Source organism: Belonocnema kinseyi, chromosome 5 (genome assembly GCF_010883055.1).
Source record: "Belonocnema kinseyi isolate 2016_QV_RU_SX_M_011 chromosome 5, B_treatae_v1, whole genome shotgun sequence".
NCBI classification, from domain to species: Eukaryota; Metazoa; Arthropoda; class Insecta; order Hymenoptera; family Cynipidae; genus Belonocnema; species Belonocnema kinseyi.
Window position 1 is genome coordinate 84434462 of NC_046661.1, and position 6401 is coordinate 84440862.

A 6401-nucleotide genomic window follows, 5' to 3' on the forward strand; every position below is an offset into this window, starting at 1 on the left:
CGCTAATTGGTTTAAGTTTGAACTGCTTTTTTAAAAATTAATTTTTTTGTATTCGATTAAACTGTTATTCTTTTAAAATAATAATATTTTTTGGTTAAAACATAAACTATTACATTTTTCATCGAGGTTTTATCTTTTTCAGTTGAAGATTTATCTACTTATTTAAAAGTTTTACTATTTTGTTAGAAAATAAACATTCGGATTTAAATAGGATATTTGCATTTTTTAACCAATTCTGAGCTGGAATTAGAATTTGAAATTATTCAATTTAGAGCATTAAATATAATGATTTTTTTAATTTGCATTAATTTTCCATTTTTGTTTCCAATTTTTAAGCGTACATTTTTCATTTAAAGAAATTTGAAATGCAGCTTTAAAACCCTAAAATTTAAAAATTAGTAACGTTTAAAATAGATAATTTTTTAATAAAAGCCTTCATAGTTGAAAAAGTATAAATATAAATGATAAATATTTTTAAAATTGAGCTAAACATTAAGGATTAACAAGTGAATTATAATAATTTATTTTACGAGACAATTAGAATTTCAGTTCAAAATTTAAGAAATCCCAGATTTTAACGTTCAAAATTAAACTGCTTCCATTGGAAAGTCTTAGTAGTTAAACAAATGTAAATGCCCGATTGAAACTATGCAAACTATTTTTAATTCAAGAATAATAACTTCAAAATAATACATTCACAATTAAAGGCTTTCATTAAATTTTAAATATACTATTTTAGTCCAAAAATAAAAAATTTCAAAATTAAAATTTTGCAATTAAAAAAAATAATAAATGCTTCATATTGGAAAAAATTTGATTGTTTATGTAAAATCAGTAATTAATAATTAAATATTCCAAGCTAAACAAAAAACGAAACTTCAACGTAAAAATTTTAATTTAACTTTTAATATTTATAGCCTAAAATTACTTAAAATTATCTGCAGCCACATGATCAATCAATGCATTAACATTTTTTTTAAATTATATAAGTCTATGCATTTTTAAGCGGAAACATTAAAAATAGAACGATAGCATTTTTTTTTTTATAAACTGAACACTTCTTAAATTAAGAACTATTCTCATTTTCAATAGTTTAAACTTGCTCTAAATATCTTTTAAAATTATTCGAATTTTTCCTATGTGTATATTGTAAATCCTGCCAAATTGAAAATAATTGTTTAAAATCTTTCACATTTATTTCCAAAATTCTTAAAAAGCTTTTAAGTTTTTTGTTCGAAATCGGCCAAAATCCCTATTTGGTTTCAAATTAGGCCGTGGACTATTTGGACCAAGCTTTGTTTACGAATAGCCAGATTTTGTCGGTACACGTAGAAATTTAGTTTAAATTATTGGAAATCATTTTAAACTTTCAACTGATTTTGAATTTTTACAAAACTTCCAAATATTTCTTTAAATTACTCCAATTTTTCTAAAAATAACAGGTGTTCAATTCTCATTTAAACATAAAAATTCAACAATTTGGCTTATAAATTAAAGTTTTTTTTTAAATAGAGCAATTAAAATTGTAACGGTCAAATTTTAGTTTTCTTGTTATTTTTTGAATATTTAATTTACAATTACCGATTTAAAATGAAAAGTCAGATATTTATCAATATTACGTAATTGTTCTGTTTTTCAATTGAAAATTTTCAAATTAAATGATTTAAAAATAGAATATTTTAGAGTGAAATTATATTTAAAGTTTAATCAAAGCCTTTGATTATAAATATATTATTTTAAAGTTATTTTAAAAAAATTTAAAAATTTATAAAGTTTGAATCGGGCGTTTAAATTTCCAATAGAAACAGTTTAATTTTTAAATGAAAATCTTAAAATTCTAAAATTGTGAACTGATTCCGAATAATTTTGAAAAATCAACCATTATTTACTTTTCAAATCTTGAAGTACAGATCAATTTTGAGAATCATTAATTAATTTATATACACAATTGATCAACTAAAAGTATTTATTTTTATCAAAAATCTTCGATTTTAAAGGTTTCTAAATTTTCATTGTGTAAGTCTTTAAAACTAAATTTTAAAATTCTTTCAATTGAAATTTACGCCTAAAAATTAAAAATCTAGTTGAAAAATTCAACATTTTGGTTCAAAACTCATACATTTTATCAAACATTGTCTTTTTTAATAGTGAATTAATCTTTTTCTTTAAAAATTCTACTTTTTTAGTTAAAAATTCATTTTTTTGGTTGAGAAATATTTAATTTTATTTAGACATCGTCTTTTTTTGTACTAAATTAATTTGTATGCTTAAAAATTCTAATCTTTTACTGGGAAATTCAACTTTTTAGTTTGAAACTCTTGCATTTTGTTAAACATTTTTTTTTTTCAGAAAATTAATATATTTTTTTTAATTAATTTTTTTCATTCATAATTTAAGAACTAGGTTTTAAAGTTGAATTACTTTCTTAAAAATGCATTTTATGGTTGACGATTCAAAACTTTAGTTTAAAATTCATCACCTTGCTTGGAATTTAAACTGTTTTGTTGCAATTTGTTGAAATTTCTCTTTTTTGCATAAAATTGACATTCTTTATCAAAATTTCATATTTTTTATTTGATATTCAACTTTTTTGTAAAGAAAACTCGTCACTTTGTCTTAAAAGTTCCATAATTTATTAAAAAAATCAACTATATGGTAGAAAAATATTTTGTTTTTTTATAATTTCAATTTTTTTTTTTGACTTGAAATATTAACTATTCCATTTTTGATTTAAAATTTACCTTTCTTAGTTTAAAAATTCAATAACAGTTGAATTTTCAAAAATAATAATAATAATAATTTCCTACGAGATGAGGTAGATTTTCAACGAAAGACTTGAGTATTCAAACCGGGAATTTGGATAATTTAAAAAATAGTTGATTTTAAAACCAAAAAAATGAAATTTTAACCAAGGTGATTTTTGAACAAAGAAATTAATTAGAAACAAAATAGTTGCATTTACAACCAAACAGAGAAAATGTTAAGCAAAGAGACAAATTGGTAATTAAATAGTTGACTTTTCAAGCTTCAAAAACAAATTTTTAAACAAATAGTGAAATCTTTAAGCTAAGAAGACAATTTTTTTATAAGACAGTTACATTTTTTTAATCAAAAACACATAGCAAAGCAGCTGAATTTATAATAATTGCATTTTTGAAAGAATATTTTTATTTTTCATTTTACCGTATAGTTGAATAAAAAAACATAAATCTTTAACTAAATGGTTGAATGTTCGATCACAATAAAATAATTACAAACGAAACAGTTGCATTTATAACCAATCAGTTAAGCTTTCACGCAAAAGGGACGCATTTTGAACAAAATAGTTGATTTTTTCACATGAGTTTTTTGAAAAATAGTAGAATTTTTAACAATTAAATAGTTGAACTTTCAAGCAAAGGCGTTTAATTTGAAACAATAAAGTTGAATTTTTAACCAAATAGTTGAACTTTCGACTTACAGAGATTAATTTTAAACCAAATGGTCGAATTTTTAAACAAGATCAAACTTTATCCAAAAACAGTTTTTTAACCAATACTGAAACGGCTCATTTTTCATTTAAAACAATTAATTTTTAACAAAAAAGAAACAGAAATAGTTCAACTTTCAAGTGAAATGGGTAGATTTTGGCACGAAAAAATATTAAACTTCATCTAGAAGCAGTGGCATTTTCAATTAAAATTTTCAATTAACAAAGTGGTAGAATTTTTAAAAAAATAAGTTGTATTTAGAATTAAGTAAGTAGTTGGACTTTTAAGCAAAATGGGTGAATTCAAAACAAAATTGCTTAATTAAAAAAAAATAGTTTAAAAATGATAAATATTCATCTAAATTCTTGAATTTTCAAATAAGAAAGATTAAACTTTATCTAAAAAAAAAAATAGGTTTTAAGCCAAACACTTACATTTAAATTAAGAAAGATAGATTTGCCACCCAATAGTTGAATACTCAGCTAAACAAAATTATTTTTAACACAAAAGTTTTGCATTCACAATCAAATAAAGTAACAAAGAATAATTTTAAAAAATGTAACTTTCTAACCTATAAAGATGAATTTTGAATCAAATTTTCGAATCTTCAAGAAAAAATATTAAACTGAAACAAAATTATTTGCATTCATAATGGAAAAGTTGAATTTTAAAGTAAAAAAGATTTTTCTAGAAGACTGTTCAATTTTTAATTCAGGAGTACTAATTTTCTATCGAAAAACACGATTTTTCGAACAAATATTTAAACTTTTGACAAACTAATTCAGTTATCATAAATAACTTTGCATTTTTAAGTAATAATTGAATTTTTACTAAAACAATTGAACTTTTAAACAAAATTATAAAAATTTGAAAAAACAAATGCATTTTTGAAAAAGAAGTTCAACCTTTGATCAAGTAGTTGAATTTTGAATAAAAATGGATGAATTCATAACTAAAAATACAACAGTTAACATTTCAACCAAATAAATAATTTAATTTTCATTAAAACACAAGACGAATTTAAATTAAAAAAAGCGAATTTTGAACAAAATAGTAGAAACTTCAACCCAAACATATTTATTTTTATCCAAACAGTTGCATTTTTGACAAAAAGAAACAGTTTCTACCAAATTGTTGAGTTTTTGAACTAAAAACCAAATTTACTAGAAAATAGTTGAAGTTTTATTCCAAAAATATGAATTTTCTACCAAAAAAGTTTATTCTAAAAAAATAAAAAATAGTTGAACTCTTAGCCCAAATAGTCGAATTTAAAACTAAAGACAATCAATTTTTAATAAAAAATGGATGATTTAAATTTGCAGTTGAAAAAAAAAATTACGACCAACAAAAAATAGAATTTCAGTAATATTATTAAATTTTTAACCAATTATTTCCTTATATTTATTGTATAATTATAATTATATTATCAGTTATGTTTTATAAAAGGCAAAGCATCATTTTTGATGAAAAAAAATTTAAATTCACAAAAAATTACTATTTTAACAATATTTTTTTGTAATTGAATTTTTTCTTATTGCCGCTTTTTACCAATCCTTAAAAAATCATCAAATATTGATACTTTTTGGATTCTTTGTTTAAGAAAACTATTGTTTCTTTCAAACAAATTTTTTTAATATTTCATCAATTAAAAGAAACTATTTACAAAATTTGAAACACAGAAGTCGTAAAGAATGTTTACCCGCAAAAAATGAACCACGTAATAAAATTCAAATATTTTAAAAAAATTGATAAGAAGAGATAATAAGAAAAAACTCAATTACAAAAAAAATTATTGAAATAAATGTGTCTTATAAGTTCAAACTTTTTTTATTGCAAGTAATGTTTCTTATTTATTATATAATCTGAACTAGTATTATGAATCTAACATTTAATTTTTTCTAGTTTTCAAAAAATCATAACTTAACAAAAGTTATATTTCTTAATTTTTACTTTCTGTACAAACAAAAATTACCGAAGAAAATTTAAAATATATAACTTGCGTTAAAGTTAGCATTTTTTGAAAATGAGCAAAAATTATATATATTTTAAATAACGTTAACGTTTTTTAGTTTGATCCATAAGAAATCTTTACTTCACTGGGCAAGAAAGGCAAAATTTCGTGAGATCTTGAAAAAAAGTTTACTTAGAATTTAAATTTGTTATAAAGTTAATACCAAAAACTGCGTTAAAAATTTTGTTATCAAATTTTGAATTAAACATTGTTATTTATAAACGTATTATATTTGAATTAATGTATAACATTAAAACTGCACCATTTTACACAACTAAAAATTTAAATATTCAAAATTTGATAATTTTATATTTTTACGTTTGCACAATGCAGGTTTTTAAAATTTAATAAGTTTTATTGTTCGCTGTCTAGTTTTCTTTTCACTAAAACTTGTAGGCTATGGTAGATCAATTATAAAATAAATTTTAAAAACAGTATATGCATAATACAACTTACCTACTGGATCCCATTTCTTTATTTCGTAACTACAATATGAATTTTGAAAATTTATTTCTGTTAAGTTGAATATTGTTACACACTCAACTCCAAATTTTTTTCCCCTGAAAAGATTTAACATGAAACTGCAACTCATTTTATTTGTGTTTCTAGCCTTCTTTACATTAAATAACCTAAAAATAACGGTAAAGATTACAATTCTCACCCGCTGATTACACAGGCCCACAAAAAAAAAAAAAGTGTCTGTGCAATTGACCAGACCTATATATTCTTATGTATTTTTCGACGCTGAATCCTAATTTGCAATAAAAAAGTAGGGTCCAGCTACTTTTTTATGGGGTTTTGATCGAAAAGTGAAAATGTGCTTCAAATTTGATTAAAGTGACATTAAAATCAAGTTTTACGATTTTAAACCGATTTATAAACATTGAAAATACTTTACTGGGGGTTTTTGAGGTCGCTGA